The sequence below is a fragment of the Mirounga angustirostris genome, unplaced genomic scaffold (assembly GCF_029215605.1).
Source record: "Mirounga angustirostris isolate CCGP_5_RB_7025 unplaced genomic scaffold, mMirAng1.0.hap1 SCAF_7, whole genome shotgun sequence".
NCBI lineage: Eukaryota > Metazoa > Chordata > Mammalia > Carnivora > Phocidae > Mirounga > Mirounga angustirostris.
In genome coordinates this window covers 125,661,483-125,678,811 of record NW_026991715.1, presented here as the reverse complement: position 1 = coordinate 125,678,811, position 17,329 = coordinate 125,661,483, and the positions used below count along the sequence as shown (strand labels likewise).

Sequence of the window (17,329 nt, the reverse complement as noted above, 5' to 3'; positions counted from 1 at the left end):
ATTGTAAACTCCATAGGGGAAGGACTATATGTGTCTTGTCAATGTTGTATCCCTAGAGCCCAGCACAGTGCTCAGCACATAGCACAAAAACAATAAATATGGTTGACGAAATGAATAAACAAACCTCTCTGAACCTCCATTTCCCCATCTGTAAAGTGGGGGGGAACAACAGTCATCTCAAGAAGTATGTGAAAATTCAGTGAAATAGCATGTACAAAGCACTTGACACGTGGTAGGAGTCAGTAAGTGGCAGCTAAATATTGATCACTCAGGATACAGTCGCATGGTTCACTCACCTTGTAGGTCTAGGGGGGGAAAATGTGCATTCAGCAGGTTGCTCACACCCCATTCAGAAATATCACTATCGTTTTCCTTAAAAAGCTCTAGAGAGGAAGCTACACCTCTCCCTCTAGCAATTAACTGTTTCTCAGCCTTCTGTTAGTCAATCAGTCAATAAGGATGTCTTCATGCTCAATATAGGCTAGGTATTTAGCTACACTATGCATGCACTTATTTGACATCCAGGGTAACAAACCATTTCCAAGAGTATTCGTGATCTTTTTCACCTGTTCTCTCTTGCACTCTCTTGCTCTCTGTCTCTGTCTCTCTCTGTTTCTGTCTCTGTCTCTCTCTTTCTCTTTCTCTCTCCCTCTCTCTCTCTCTCTAACACACACACACACACAGAGTCTCTAGGACACTACAAAGTTTTCGAAGGAGAGAGTTAGTCAGATCCACTGAGGCATCACCCAGGGCCATCTAGGGGCTGAGGCAGAGGGACAAAGATAGAAGAGAAAGGAGCCATGCTCTCAGGAGTTCACGGTCTTCTGATAGAAACCGGCACCTAAACAAATAACTCCACAACCTAGTAAACAGACTGGGGAAAATGCAGGGTAATACTAAGGGAGCCCAGAGGAGGGAGCTAGAGCACAACCTAGTCAGACCTTAAAATGGCCTTAGAAGCAGGCTTTCTATTTCCGGCAGGATGACTCCGTTGGCTATACACCTTCAGCCCACTTGCTCTCATTCTGTCCTCTGTGAAGATGGAGAACAGTTCATCAGCATCTTCCTCATAATAATGGCCTTAATCCATCATTAAGGCCAGCTCTAATGAACACAGAAGTCACCAAGGACATGGTCCTGGTCTGAATATTTTCACTGTCACAAGCCTACAAGACAGGTACTTGGAATCTGTCCAGTTGAATTAACAGGAGCTTTCTGGACACTTGCTCTTCTAGCCTTTCATAGATAAGCTCTTTGTAGGTGGTTGTGTGAAAATATCACTCTGTTTCTTCCCCCCCTGAGGGCTACTTCAAGTGCTAACTTGGGCTTCAGAGCGCCCATGTACTTTATTTTGTGTTTTGAAAAACAGGGCCCAACCGAGATTCAGAATCATTATTAAATGAAAAGAAAAAAAGTATGAATTAGAAGTGCAGTAAAACTCGTTTTTCTGTCTTACTAACGAGGAAGGACACATTTCTTTCTGTTCTGAGCATGCTTTCAGAGGCAGGCACATGGAGGAATCCGTTGCCAGAGACAGCCTTAGGAACAGGTGGCAGAACAGTCCTCGAACAGCTGTGAGCTGGGTGCTCAGAAAGGCTTCTTTGACCAACTCCCTCTTCTACAAGTTCTGCTCTGAACACCAGAGTCCCCACCATGGGGAGCCTCCCAAGACACAGAGCACTGTTATCAAGGAAGGATAACCTTGTTTTTAGTTCCCAGGGACCCACATTTCTGATAGCCACTAAATACTACCCGCAATATATCCAGATAATGAGGGGCTGGGCCTGTTAAAATGTAGGCAGAGGGATATGTTGGCAGCATGGGGTGCCCTCAGCTCCAACGGGCCGGTGGTACAAGGACACTCGTCCCTGGAGGAGTGGATTCATTCGCTAGGGCTGCCATCACAAGATGCCACAGACTGGATGACTTCAACAATAGAGATTTTTTTTTTTTTCCACAATTCTGGGGGCTATAAGTTGGAGATCAAGGTGCCTGTGGGGTTGGTTTCTTCTGAGGCCTTTCTGCTTGGCTTGTAGATGGCCATCTGATCTCTATGTCTTCACATGGTCTTTTCCCCTGTATGTGTCTTTGTCCTAATCTCCTCTTCCTATAAAGACACCAGTCGATGTCCTCATTTGATCTTAATTACCTTTTTAAAGACACTATCTCCAAATATAGTCACATGCTGAGGTACTGGGGGATAGGATACAATATATGAATTCTGGGGAGACACAATTCAGCCCATAACAAGGAGGAAAAGAGGGATGAGACTAGGAATCCACCAGTGTGGGCGCTGAAACAGGTTTGATCCTGAAAGCCTAGGGGCAGGAGTGAAGGATTTCAGCCACCACTTCTCTGCTAATGATTTCCAAACCTCATCATCTGGCTATGACTTCTCTCTCTCTTCCAGTTCCACATTTCCAATAGCCTACTGGACATGTGCCACCTGATGACCTGCCAACATCTTCCACACAGGAACACTCAATGTGAACTCTGTTTCTGATTTCTATTATTTCTATTACCAAACTTCCAGGAATCTTTTATCCTTTCCCTCTATCTCACTAAGGCCTCTCTTTGTTCTTGCTTTGTCATGTCTCTTACATCCATTCCCTTTCCTGGAGCTGATGGCTATCACATCTCCTCCAGCCATTATTATCTGGACCACTGAAAACATCTCCCAACAGCTCTCCCTACCTGCAGGCTCTCCTCCCACCAACCTACCCACACATACTATTCTTGGATCAACCTTTTTAAACACTGCTTTCACCAGGAATCTACCTCTGTTCTAAAACTTTCCATAGCTCCCTGCTATCACAGAAGAAAATCTTAACTATATAACCCAGTATTCAAGCCCTTCCAGTCTGGCCCCTTCGAGTCTGATAGTCCACTCCTTCCCTGAACATTCTAGGGAAAAAAAAATGGAAACGAATGAACACCCCTACACAAACCTTACATTCCATAAGATGACAAGTAAACCACCTTATTTACTGTCACCTTGCAATCTGTCACGTATATACTCATGTGTCCAACATTTTCCCCTCTACCTGGTCTATATTCAACCTTTCTTTTAGTCTCAACATCAATCCTACTTCCTTCATTCCTACCTTTCCTGCTTACTGAAAATATCTTATTTCACTCAATAGCATTTATTGTCTGTAGTAACCCATTTAGCACGTAGGTATGATACCGTCCCATATCTTTCACTATCTATTCCTGTGTGTTAGATAACTTCACGATTGCATGTGTGAGTACGCCTTATTCCCCACACTCCACAAGCACAGGCACCATGCATTATGCCTCTTTGCAATCCTCATAACAGATTAATAATAATAAACAAAACGTTCGTTGAGTGTTTACCACATGCCAGGCTCTGTGCTAAGTGTTTTCTAGCATTATCTCATTCAATTCAAACAACAAGGTAGGTACTATTACTATCCCTATTTCACAGATGAAGAGACTGAGGGTCAGAAAGGTTGTGTAACTGGCCCAAAATAATTTAACTAGTAAGTGGCAGAACTAGGACTCAAACACAGGTCTACCAGACTCAAAGTCCCTGCTAATGTACTTTTCACGAAGAAAGTGTTGAGCATATGTTTATGAATTAATTAAGATTATGCCTGCCACCAAAGCAATTGGGATGTGTGGCCGGCAGACTAATGGCCCCCAAAGATGTCCATGTCTTGAACCTCAGAGTCCATGAATATGTTACCTTACATGGCAAAGGGGAATTCAGGTGACAAATGGAATTAAATCACTAATCAGAGGACCTTAAAATAGGGAGGTTATCCTGGATTATCTAGGTGGGCCCAATGCAACCACAAGGGTCCTTAAAAGTGGAAGAGGAAAGCAGGAGAGAGTCAGAAGTGATGCAGCGTTAAGAAGAATTTGACCCGGGGATGCCTGGGTGGCTCAGTCGGTTAAGCGTCTGCCTTCGGCTCAGGTCATGGTCCCGGAGTCCTGGGATCGAGCCCCACATCGGGCTCCTGGCTCGGCGGGGAGCCTGCTTCTCCCTCTCCCTCTCTCCCTGCTCATGCTCTCTCTCTGTCTCTGTATCTCTGTGTCTCAAATGAATAAATAAAATCTTTAAAAAAAAAAAAAAAGAAGAAGAATTTGACCCGCCATTGCTAGCTTTGAAGATGGATGAAGGGGCCATAAACCAAGGAATATGGGCAGCCTCCAGACGCTAGAAAAGGCAAGGAAATAGATTCTCCTCTCCAGTCGCCAGGAAGGGGTGCAAACCCTGCTGACTAACACTTTCACCCAGGGAGACTTGTGTCAGCTTTCTAACCTACCAAACTATTAGATGATGAATTGGGTTGTTTGAAGGCACCAGATTTGTGGTGATGTGTTACAGAAGCGATACTGAACTCATTCACGGTGTCTAGATTCCCAGCCAACCCCAAACTGTCCTGATGAATGGGCAATGGTCTGGTGAAAGGTAAACAGGCTGCTCTCTATAGAACCCAAAAAACTGCCTTCCTCCTGCATAACAATTCTTCATAGGCAGAAATTGTACCACTTCCAAAATCACCTGTTTCCTGGCCTTTCCCACCCTGTCTGTGCACTATTCTGAAAACGGCCTTACCAAGAAGGAAGGACATGAAACTCTGGGTGAAAGCCACATGTTAGTGACAGAATTCTCTCAGGAAGGTTATTGTTACAATCAAAACATGTATGGTATCCTTTTAAAATATCATTACCTAGTGCTTTTACTCCCAAGCACTTCCCATATATTATCTCAGACACCCGTGCCAGCCCGTAAGTGGCATAGATGACAGTCTCAAGTGCACACCATGGTTTTTGGATTGCGGTTTTTGAGTCATTTCCAAGAATTGTATTCTTAAGAGGCCCAAATAGCACTGCAGAAAAAATGTATTTTTCAAAATAGCAGGACAACCAACCTTAGTATTTTTTTGTACTGTTGTAAATAAATGATATGCAGCTAGTAGGTGGCTTTAGTATAGACTCACCGCCTCAGGCCCCTTTTCACGGGGCTGCCCTGACCCTATGGCTTCTAACCTTTTTTTTCTAGGGTCTTTACTCATGTCCGGGCTGCGGACACACCTGGCAAGGTGTTGGGAATGGGGGGCCTAGGACACATTGATGGGCTTGTTGCTGGGATCCACGCTCCTATTCCCCAATCCCTGTTCAGCTGCCTCTGATGGATTTCCCATAACCACGTGGACCCTCCCCACCCCGTCTGTCACTTCTCTTGTAAATCAATAATGGGTCCATTACATCTTAGCTAGGATCAGCTTGATGATGATGTGCCTATAGCTATCCCGTCTTTTCCAGGTACTTCACATACACATTATGATACAACATGCAGTTTAGCTCCGTGGGGCGAGCATAGACTTTGGAGCTAGACCCCCTCGTTTCCAATCCCAGCCCTACCACTCCTCAGCTGTGTGGCCTTGGATGCATTGGTTAACGTCTGTCTCTAGGACTCACTTTTCCCGTGTGCGGAATGGCAATTTTAAGAGTACTTCTTTAGGAGGTTGTGAGGGCCGAGTGTTTAGAAGAGTCCTGCAACGTAGCCGGCATCCCATGAGAAACGAGCGCAGTTCAGAAAAGTATCAACTTGCCCAAGGTCACATACATTTACTGAGGGGCAGAGACAGGATTTGGGAGCCTGCAAGGTCATTTTGCCTGCAAGGCCAGGTACTTGCCACCCTGCTGCCACTATCTGACTTTTGTCCCTGACTCCTGCTGAACCAGCCGCGCGCACCCTCACGCTGCCCGTCCAAAGGTGAAGCAAGCGGCCTCCCGCGCCCGACCGCCACTCCGGGAGCTCCCCGGGACGCTTAGAGAAAAGCAGCAATTGCGAGGCGCCCTCCCGCCCGCCGCAGGCGTGCCCTGAGGAGAAGCCGGCAGCCCCGCTCCCCGCCGGCCTCCCGGGCCCCCGCAGCGGCGCGCGGCCGAGGCGCGCGGGTCTCCGTCCGCGAGCGCACCCGGAAGCCAGCCTGGGAGGCGCGCGGGCGGTGCGGGCGCACCGCGCGCACCGGGGGCTGCCTGCTGCCCGGGGGCTGCCTAGTGGGAATCCCTCCGGCTGGGGAGAAGGGCAGTTGTTTTCCTCCCGGTGGAACGTTCCACTTGAAACTGTTCCACAAGGGCTGTTCTCGCCTCCGACTCGGGGAAGAACTGTAATTAACACAGCAACAAACGCCCACGACGCTAACTGGCAAAGGGAGTGTAACACGAGCCGCTTCTCCGACCGAACTGGGCCAATTGCTTTCCCTTCTTGCCTCCCCATTTGGTCTGTTTTGGTTCCGCAGTCATCCAACTGTGGCGTTTCTTAAAACATGTCAGTGGCTGGTGTTTGTGTTTGGGGTTGAACAGTTTCACACACGTCGCTGGAGACGGTGCTCAACCAGCGGCTGGGCTGGGTCCCGGCTTTCCGCGGCTTCGGCAGTGTCGGGTAGAGAAATGAAGTGACTGGAAGCAGGGGGTGGAGATGAAGAAGGACGCCGGCCTCCCGCGAGCGCCTGCAGTCGGGTCGGAAGCCTCCCCGGACGCGGACAGGTAAAACCGGTCTGCCGGCTTTCCGGGAGGGGCGGCGGGAGATGGCCCACGTGAGGCGCGTGGCCCGCCGGCGGCTGCGCCCCCCTGGCGGCTGCGCCCCCCTGGCGGCTGCGCCCCCCTGGCGGCTGCGCCCCCCTGGCGGCTGCGCCCCCCTGGCGGCTGCGCCCCCCTGGCGGCTGCGCCCCCCTGGCGGCTGCGCCCCCCTGGCGGCTGCGCTCGGGCTCGCGCCGGGGGAGTAGGGGGAGGCGAGCGGCGCACCCCGCGCTCAGAGGCCAGCAGGGCGCGACTGCGGCGGGCTAACCTGGGCTGCTGACCCGGGTCGGGGCGCGGCCAGGGCTGGGGGAAGCGCTCGCCCCCTCTCTCTGGCGTCTTCGTCGAAGGTTACCAGGGTCTGGTCCCTGATGCGGCCATTGCATAGAACCTTGCATCAGCCCAGTGTGATCCACGGACCAGAAGCCCCGGCATCACGTGGGAGCTTGTTACAAGCAGAAGGTCAGGCCCGGCCCCAGGCCTATTGATTCACAGCCTACTCTTTAACAAGATCCCTCGGTGATTTCTAGGCACACGAAAAGTTTGTGTTACGTATATACTTTTCTCTAAGGTCTTTTCATCTGCATCCTGTGGTGTCAACACATCACCTTCAAAATGTGCGGAAAGGGCATGGCTTTGGAGAAATGGAACCCTGCCCTCGGCTAAGCGTCTGCGCCCCCTTTGATGCTTAACGGCAGCTCTCCCCTAATTACTGCCAAGGAGTGAAGAGTAGAGGGAAGGCAGAGCCCGCTCTAAGTCCAGCCCAGAAGAGCTCGGAGATTAGGTGGGGAACCAAAACCCAAATAAGAACTAAGTAATTATACGAGATAATAATTCAAGAGGTTACACAAGGCAGAGTAACTCATATGAGCAGCTTAAACAGTATGTGCTACGTATTTAGTGAATTCACTGTGCTAATTAGCTACCACCAATTTTGTATGTGTATGTTCTCTCTATATACAGATGCATACATGTAAACAAATACATGTATATGTGTATATTATATATATAGAGAGAGAGACAGAGTATGTATTCTAACATGGTACCTCACACAGAGCAGGTGATCAATATTTATCACATCAATAGCTGGACCCTTTTACAACATATTCTCCTGGAAAAAAAAGAATTTTTTGTTTTAAACCAAACCAACGTGGATCTGTTCCAAAATAAAATGTATTACCAGTAACCAACAGTCCATTTAATCCATCTTTTAAAACATTAACTATATACATACCTGGCAAAGATACATGGCCCCTATTTAGTAGGAGCCCAGAAGGGCCCAGCATGGCTTCTTCAAGAATCCTGCTAAGTCTTTTATGTCAGAATAACCCAGCATACCTTCTACATGTCCATTCAGGCCTCCCGGACCACAGTATCCTCATAGATCGTAGATTAACTTTTTTTCAGAGCTGTTTCAGTCTTATGAGTTATTGATCTGCAAGCCAAATATTTTCAAAGTGAGGCGTCACTGAATGGCCTGTAATAGCTCCAATTTATTCTGTCAAGTACTCAAAGTTTCCTAACTAGGCACTTAATCATGTGAGTTGTGCTTAGTGAATACCAGTGAGAAGCAGGGGTGGAGCATCCCTCATGTCTTGGTGGTTAGAAAGATCTTTACAATTTTTTAAAATTCATTTATTCTTTTTTTCCTGCAATGTTTTGTTGGTATTAGCCCACCAAGAGAAGCAGACTCCCTGCTGAGCACTCCCCCTGTTTGTGTTCCCTCTCTCGCTGTGTCTCTCTCTGACAAATAAATAAAATCTTCAAAAAAAAAAGAAAAAGAAAAAAGAAAACTAAGAGAATGAAACAGATACCTACATACAAATTTAAGTATGGAAAATAGAAGTGACAACTTTTATTTTTAAACAAATCCTAATTCTTAATGAGTTTTTTAAATAGTCATTTTTTTCCCCAAAATCTTCTTAGTTCTTTTGGAATTGGTGGAAAAAATGGCCAGAGAAATAGAGGAGTTAGAGAATTGTAAATCCATCACTGAGCACAATATTTCAAGGAGACCATGAAAGACAGGCTTGAATGAGAACATCTAGAAGCTGTGAGTGACATCACAAAATAAGCAAAGGTCAGTTTGGTTGAATGACCTTGGGCATTTTACAAAATGAAATCCATTTGATCTTTCCAAGAAAAATTATCAAAATTCTGTCTGGAAACATTTAAAAACCAGCCAAACATGACGCTTACTATCCAGCAAATTATGGTGCAAAATAATAGTTAACACAAAAATAGCAACAGGAGAAACACCTTTCATTAGAGGATCAAGGTTCAAGCAAACATTCCCTAATTAATCCTTTCAACTGCATCGGGAAGTTGGTATTTAGCATTTTCATAGATAGCACTGGATGTTTTCAAAGTGTTTTACCAACAGTAATTAGTTGTTCTCATCAACCTTTTGAAGTAGGTCAATATAATTATCTCCATTTTAAAGAAGAGCCAGGCACTGAGTAAATATGTACAGAGACCACTAACATAATCCTCACTGATCAATTCCCATTTTTCTATCACTCCCACCTTTAACATAGGTAAAAGTACCTTCTTAAAATTGCCTTATTTTGATTCCCATCAAAAACCCAATGAAGTAGGCAGCATTGCCTCCATTCTGCGAATGAAAAAACTGAGGTTCACACACATATATACACATTCCTCACATCAGAGAGGTGGCTGCGTATTTATGTCTTCCTGTAAGTCCTCACTCAACCGTGATCCCAGAGTCCAAGAGAACTGAAGTTGCCCAGACAACCTCCAACTTCTTAGACAATTTCCTTTCAAAGGGAAAGAAGTTCCCAAGCATCAGTGTCACATAGGATCATGGGTTTTGCAAGATCTCTTCTCACCATGAACAATTCTGAGCTTATTTTATTAATAGCAGATCTATGGACCACCAATCCCCTCAGGCAACTACACAGACCATTTTGAACAGTAAAATGGCACTTGTTATATATGAAAAATGAAACTACCAGATTCCCTCATGGCTTTTGGAAAATCAGTCTTGTTGAGAATCGTATGAACAGATTGTCTTTATGAAGAGTAATTCAAAGCCGGGCAATCAGATTTAAGAAAAGAGTTTTGACCAAAACACAATCAACTTAAACCTATTTATGAAGGTTTTCGTCAAATACGGTATTTCTTCGCAGAAAATACAAAAATTAACCATACAAGTATGTCTTTTTTTTAATTTTCTGTAATGATACTGGACTTAACATTTTCCTTTTATGAGAAGAAATGGCAGCTGTGTATTTTATTTGTAATTTAGTTGGAGTGTTTGTTAAATGTTAGCAATTATAGCAAAATATGAATAATAAGAAAAAGTTGTCAGATCAGAATCTAACCTCCTTTTCTTTCCCCACTGCATGAATCTTGACTATATCAAAGCAAAATAAATTGGAATTACTAACATACTATTTTCCATTCATCTAACTGACAATTAAGCTAAGTGAAGCAAATTTGGCCTTGAAGTATATAGAATTATTCCACATTAAACAAAAAAGAGCTAGAGCCAGTCAGTGTATCTTCAGTCACTACTCAGCAAATGATGTTTTGTTATTTTGGAAAAGCTACTTTAGGAAACTTAAGTTTTAATATACACCATTTTTTTTAAAACTGTCCTTTCATTATCAGCACATTATAGTAATTCTAGTCAAATGTTTATTTTCTTTAGTTATATCTTACTGAATGCTTCATCTAAGGAAAGCACCAGTTGGAGAAGCCAAGCCTGAGCTATGACAGAATTCTACAAATAGAAAATGACTTAAAAGTTTACACTGGAGAAATTCCAAAAGAAAGGACAGGCCAAAATCCAACAAATCAACACGAGGAATTTCCCTTTAATACCTTCCATGAGTTCTTGTTATTTAGCATCACTTAGGAATTGAAGCCAAAGTCCTTCCATGATCCCTTGTTTAATGATTTCTTTTCCCTAATTCAAGTACTCCAACTTTGAGCAGAGGTATAACTGGAAATTGCTCCCTTTGAGGGAGTTCTGAGAGCAATGCCACTCTGTCCTCATCAGATTACCTTCTGTGGGCAGCTCAGTATATTGAGCACCATTTGGGAACACCATGAAAAAGCTTGGAAAGGGGCACAACCCCCACGAATGGTGAGCAGTAGAAAGCAACAAGAGTGAGGGGCCGTGACAGAGCCGAAGGTAGCTGGATCCGCTGGATCTGCAGTATGTGAGGCCAGTTAATCAGACCCTTAACCTTGCCTTTCTTCTCCTTAAACTGTCTACACTCGGCAGACCATCTTCACAGGGCACTCTCCCTGTGTCCCTGTGTCTTCACAGACACCAGTCATATAGACTTAAGGGCCCACCCTACTCCAGTATGACCTCATCTTAACTAATTTCATCTGCAACGACCCTATCTCCAAATAAGTCCACATTCTGAGACACTGGGGGTTAGGACTCCCAACATTTCTCTCTGGGGAGGACACAATTCAACTTCTCACACCTCTTAAGGGAATGAGGGTGCAGAATAGGGCAGGGAAGAAGTTTGGCAAAGGTATAGGTTCAGCTCAATTCCAGCCCCAGCCTGATCCCACAAGAAGTTCTGAAGGTTGAATGGCATCACTGAAGTTGTCCCCTATCGAGGGAAGGGGCTAGCAGCCTTTTGTTCTTCCTGAATCACTCAGCCTTTGTCTGCAGATAACCCCTGAAAGGAAGACGTATCATCCTCGGCATTTCTGATCTGGGTTTCCATTCGCTCTAAGGCAGTGGTTGACCAACATTACTGAGCTTCAGAAACAGGTGGTTGGACCCCAGTCCCAAGTTTCTTACTCAATAGGCCAGGGGTGGGGCCTGAGAATTTGCATTTTTAACAAATGACCAGATGATGCTGATGCTGCTAGTCCAGGGACCACACTTTGAGACCAACTGACATAGGGCAGTTCTCAGAAGGAAACAGCTTTTTTAAAAAATTTTTATTTTTTATTTTTAAATTCCAGTATAATTAACATGCAGTGTTATATTAGTTTCAATTGTACAATATAGTGACTCAACAATTCTTTACATTACTCAGTGCTCATCAAGACAAGTGTACTCTTTTTTTTAAAGATCTTTATAATCTCCACACCCAACGTGGGGCTTGAATTCATAACCTTGAGATCAGGAGTCACATGCGCCACCAACTGAGCCAGCCAGGTGCCCCAAGACAAGTGTACTCTTAATCCCCGTCACCTATTTCACCCATCTCCTCCCCTCTGGTAACCACCAGTTTATTAAGAGTCTGGGTTTTTTGTGTGCTTGTTTTTCTTTCTTTCTTTTTTCGTTCACTTTATTTCTTAAATTCCACATATGAATGAAATCATATGGTATTTGTCTTTCTCTCACTGACTTATTTCACTTAGCATTATACTCTCTAGATCCATCCATGTTGTTGAAGATAGCAAGATTTCATTCTTTTTATATTCTATTTTTTATAAACACCACATCTTCTTCGTCCATTCATCTATTGATGGACACTTGGGTTGCTTCCATAATTTGGCTATTGTAAATAATGCTGTAATAAACATAGGGGTGCATATATCTTTTTGAATTAGTGTTTTTTTATTCTTTGTATAAATGTCCAGTAGTGAAGTTACTGAATCATATGGTCATTCTATTTCTAATTTTTTGAGGACCCTCCATACTGTTTTCCACAGTGGCTGCACCAGTTTATATTCCCACCAATAGTGTAGGAGTGTTCCTTTTTCTCCACATCCTCACCAACACCTGTTGTTTCTAATGGTTTTTTATTTGACACAGTGATAGAGGGCACAAGGAGAGGTAGAGAGAGAGAGAGGGAAAAGCAGGCTCCCCGCTGAGTAGGAAGGCCGGCCGGGCTCAACCCCAGGACCCTGGGATCATGACCTGAGCCGAAGGCAGACACTAAAGGTGCCCCAGTATCTTATGTTTTGATTTTAGTCTTCCTGCCAGGAGTGAGGTGATAACTTGTTGTGGTTTGATTTGCAATTCCCTGATGATTAGTGAAGTTGAGCAACTTTTCGTGTGTCTGTTGGCCACCTGTATGTCTTCTTTGGAGAAATGTCTGTTTGCGTCTTCTGCCCATGTTTAATTGGATTATTTGGTTTTTTGTTTAAAGATTTATTTATTTATTTTAGAGAGAGAGCACGGGGCGGGGGGAGACAGGGGCAGAGGGAGGAGGAGAGTCTCAAGCAGACCCTGAGCTAAGCGTTGAGCCCACCACAGGGCTCCATCTCACGATCCTGAAATCATGACCTGAGCCGAAACCAAGACTTGGACACCCAACTGACTGCACCACCCAGGCGCCCCTATTTTTTTGTTTTGAGTTATATAAGTTCTTTATGCATTTTGGATACTAACCTTATCAGATATATCATTTGCAAATATCTTCTCCCATTCGGTAGGTTGCCTTTTTGATTTGCTGATTTTCTTCCTTTGCTGTGCAGAAGCTTTGTATTTTGGTGTAGTCCTAATAGGTTATTTTTTTCTTTTGTTTCCCTTGCCTCAGGAGACATGTCTAGAGAGATGTTGCTACAGAGAAGCAACAGCTTTGAGTAGTCAGCAGCCCCCACTTAGAGCAGCCAGCAGATGGGATGAGTACCAAGAGGAAGGGGAATCTGGGTAGAACAGAAACAGTGTAAGAGCTGCATCGTCCTTCTTGACAAACCTAAGGTATGTGGAGAGCAGGAAAATAAACCCAAAGTGGATGCAGGAGAATCAGTGTCCTTAAGAGAGAGCCAGATTTTTGCTATGGCAAAGAAAAGGAGAAACATCTCAGAAAGACAGACCATCGGCTGCCAAGTTGTCTGGATAAAAAGCCAGAAAAAGAAGTCTCTACTTTTTAAACAATCAGTGAGACAAGTGGGGTGCACAGAATGAAGCAGGTGATTTTAAAGCTACAAAATCATTCTTGGATCTCCCCTGCGTGCCCTGTGACCGAATTGGCTGCCACCAATTCACTCCTTTTTTTGCTCTCTCTGAATCATTGGGTGGCTGTCAACCATGCAGCAACAGCACTTCATCATTCGGGAGACCTGAAGAATCCCATCAAGTGTCCTCCAGTCTGGCTCTTTAACTGGTAGAGACAAAGCTTTTATGGCAGCTTTAAGCTGCAGCTGAAGCTTACATATGGCTCCCCTAGTAAGAGAGTTATTGAAGATTGTATAAAATTGCAGCAATTTCACCGAACCCAAGAAAATGTTCTGTAGTAAAGAAGGGAAAAGGACTTATTTCAAATGCATTAGATGAAAGACAAATTAAAATAGGCAATTTTTTAAAATGGACTAAAACTAAGTAAAGGGGAGCGCAGAACGGATTAGCTTTGATACCCACATGGCTGTGGATATGTGAAAAAAGAATTTGGGAATAATGTGTATATTAATTTAGCAGCATCAGCCTGAATTATGAAAATAAATGTTTGGAAAATAGCAGAATGTCTTCAAGTTAATAACAAAGAAGGGAAAAGTTTTCTAAGAACATCTTTGTCTTTCAGACTGAATGGAGAGTAGATGAGAAAGTCCACATAAAACAAGAGGGGAGCTTCCTTCTGGAGTAGCCTATTTTTAAAGGGTCCACAGGTTCTGAAATTGAGAATCACATCTTTATTAGGCAGTTCCCCAAGGAAGCCTTATGGGACAAAAAGTTGGGATTTTCAAACGTCTTTAATTTTGTATTGGAAGGTTATTTAAACAAACAAACAAATAATAAATAAGAAAAATCCACTTTAGTCAAGTTATTAGCCTCTCTGCACCTCAGCTTATGACTTGAAATGAGTTAATTTAAGCAATTAGAAAAGAATCTGGCATGTAGGGAATCTTTATACTGTCTAGCTCTTATTATTTATCTTAAACAAATTCAACCTTGGTAGAGAAAGAAAGAGCAATTTGAATCACATGAGCAATGTCGTCCATTGTTCCATTCAAAGAGCCATGATTGAGAGTGAGATGGGAGAGATGCATCTGCATCTTGGTTGCCAGGTACTTTTGTGAGGAGTCTAAAGTTGAAAGATAAATATTTTCCCCAGAACATAGCCTCTAAACACAAGCCAACTATTTCATCTGGCACCTCAAGTCGAGAAGAACCCTCTGTTCCAGTGCGTGCTGGGGACAAAACTTGCTATATTGTTCTCCAGTGTGCTATGTTCTTAAGTGATCTGCAGGGATCGACAATCCATCTCTATATGATTTTTGCCTTAGATTCTGATATCTAAGATATCACTCCACTGCATATCTGTACTCATGTCCTTTTGCTGCTGGAACAAATTGCCGCAAACTTGGTGGCTTAAAACAACAGAAATGTATTCTCTCACAGTTCTGGAAGCCAGAAGTCCAAAATCAGCTTCCCTGGGCCAAAACCAAGGTGTCAGCAGGCCCCCACTCCCTCCAGCGGCTCTAAGGGAGAATCCAGTACTTGCCTCTTCCTGTTCCTGGTGGCTGTTCACATTCCTTGGCTTATACTATGTCAGTACACCTCGGCCTCCGTGGCCGAATCTTCCCCTGCCTCCCTTTAATAAGAAGACTTGCAGTTGCATTTAGGCCCTGCCCCTTGGTAATCAAGGGTATCCTCCCCATCTCAAGACCTTTAAGTTAATCACATCTGCAAGTCTCTTTTGCCATATAAAGTAACACTCAAGGATTTCAGGAATTAGAATATGAACATATTTGGGACCATTATTCAACCTACCAAAATACCCATTCCCATTTAAACTTTCTATATGTGTGTGTGTGTGTGAGAGAGAGAGAGGAGAGAGAGACATGGGTGAAACCAAAACTGTGGTCTGATTTGATCTGAGTACCACAGGGCCAACCCCACTATGTTCATAGGTACAAACTGATATCCAGGGAAATTGGTTGCTGCTCAACAGGCTTTATAATCTGCTTTGAACACACCAGGTGGATCTTCAATTACAATATTTCCCAAGCTTTAGCTTAACAAAGCAAGTTCCAGCTCCCCATCCTCTCCATGTGTTGTTTTCAGTAAATACACATTTGGTCTTGTGTGAATAAAGAAGATTTCTCAAGCCCTGTTTCAGGATCCATATATCCTCTCCCATTTTCTGATTCTACACCCTCACCCCACCCTTGCTGGTTTTTCAAATGCTTTAAGGAACAAAAAGTTTTGCTGACACGTGAAATCCAATTTTCTAAATTCTCTAATGAGATTAAACTTGGCCAGTAGAAGCCAGAAATTGCCTTTCATCAGAAGACAAAGACTGAATGTCTTCAGGCATATTGTCAAATTTTTCTGAAAAAGAAAATGGAAAGGTGGAAAACTAATTCTCATGCCCATAATAATTAACCCATTTGTTTTACTCCTCTCTCAATTAAAAGGAACAGATGTTTAAGAATTTGTGCTAAATAAATAAAATAATAATAATAGTACATTTTGGAGAATTATATCCAGAATTTATGCATGGAAAAGATCAGAAGGTGCTAACATTTTCCTATTAATACAAGGCAGGTGTAACAGTTGGAGATAGTTCATGAGACTACAGGTTATATCCCCATTTTCTGTCATTGGGATGAACAATAATGTGAAAGACTGCAGATCTTGCAAAACTTCTGACTTGTATTCACTTAAATTCAGAATTTTGTTTTGGAAGCAGTTAGATCAAGGTCAAGATTGCATGAGGAAACTGAGTGGAAGAAAAGAAATGGTTGAACATGGGAGCTCAAGGTATTCTTAGGAAACCCACCACAATCACCCCAATAGTCAATATAAACAGAAAACAGAAAGCTTCAAATAATATAGATAGATTATTCATGGATTTATCTAAACTACGTGTACACTTGGGAATATAACCGTACTCCTTTTGCTGACAACCCTAACCTCCCTACCTTGAGGCACATTAATATTAAACACCCCTCACCCAGGAAAGCTCACTCCTTTTTTTGTCTCCATTGGCTAAAACCTACCCATAGTTCTAACTCTACTTCTTGTTTAAAATCTTCCTAAATCATCCAGCTCATTTTGATTAATACACACAACACACACACACACACACACACACATCATTACACTTGATAGAATTCTATCAGTTGTTTTTATATGTATCATACACTCCTATGGATTATTTAATTACAAGGATCACTAAATAGGTGATGAAGAAAAGGAAGTAACTTGTTGCCACCATCTCAGGGTTGAAATATCATTCCTAGGCCAGTTGACTGAGAGCAGTTTCTTTTTCCAGAAACTGCTGTAAGGATGGGATGGGTAGAGAAAGTACACGAATGCTGGCTGAAACTTGAGTCTATTCAAACCTTGACATTAAGTATGGGAACTGGAAAACTGCCAAGTCAAAGCATCTCACAGTTTGGTGTTATACAAGAAGTAAGGAGTTGCACACACTTTTCTTTGTTATGGAAAAAGATACCTGGATGGTATATTTACAAATGTAAAGAGCACAAAAAAAAAAAAAAAAAGTTTGATACTGGCTCCAAGCGATTAGGGGCTCAGGCTACAGTGGATGATAATATCTGTGTGGTCAGCAGTTACAGCTCAGTAGAATGATGTTCCATTGAGAGAATATTTTCTTTCCAAGTGTGCATTTGAAATGGATCCATTGCTGGAAAACTGTGGCTCACTGTGTTGGGAGGATGTGAATGTGTGTTAGGAAGATGCCATCAGGAGCTCAGAAACTGTTAGAAGCTAAAGCAGCTCTTTGCAGGAGAGAAGTTCTGAGACTCTGGATCTGGTTTGAGCCAGTTTGAAGCCTAGTTCTCTTTACTGTCATTAGCACTGCTCTGGCTCATCAGGAAAGATGGCTTTGGGGAGACAGTATCCCTGGAAAATACTGCTAGATAA

At 43.4% G+C, this 17,329-nt stretch overlaps 1 long non-coding RNA gene across 1 annotated transcript in view; it reads left to right on the top strand.

The window, feature by feature from the left end:
- The first annotated feature begins 5,627 nt into the window (after nt 1–5,627).
- The window catches only part of LOC135365444 (uncharacterized), a 38,501-nt gene continuing 26,799 nt past the window's right edge, over nt 5,628–17,329 (top strand). The window contains exon 1 of the long non-coding RNA XR_010413324.1: nt 5,628–6,522. This is a non-coding gene — a long non-coding RNA (uncharacterized LOC135365444). The remainder of the gene's footprint in view (nt 6,523–17,329) is intronic.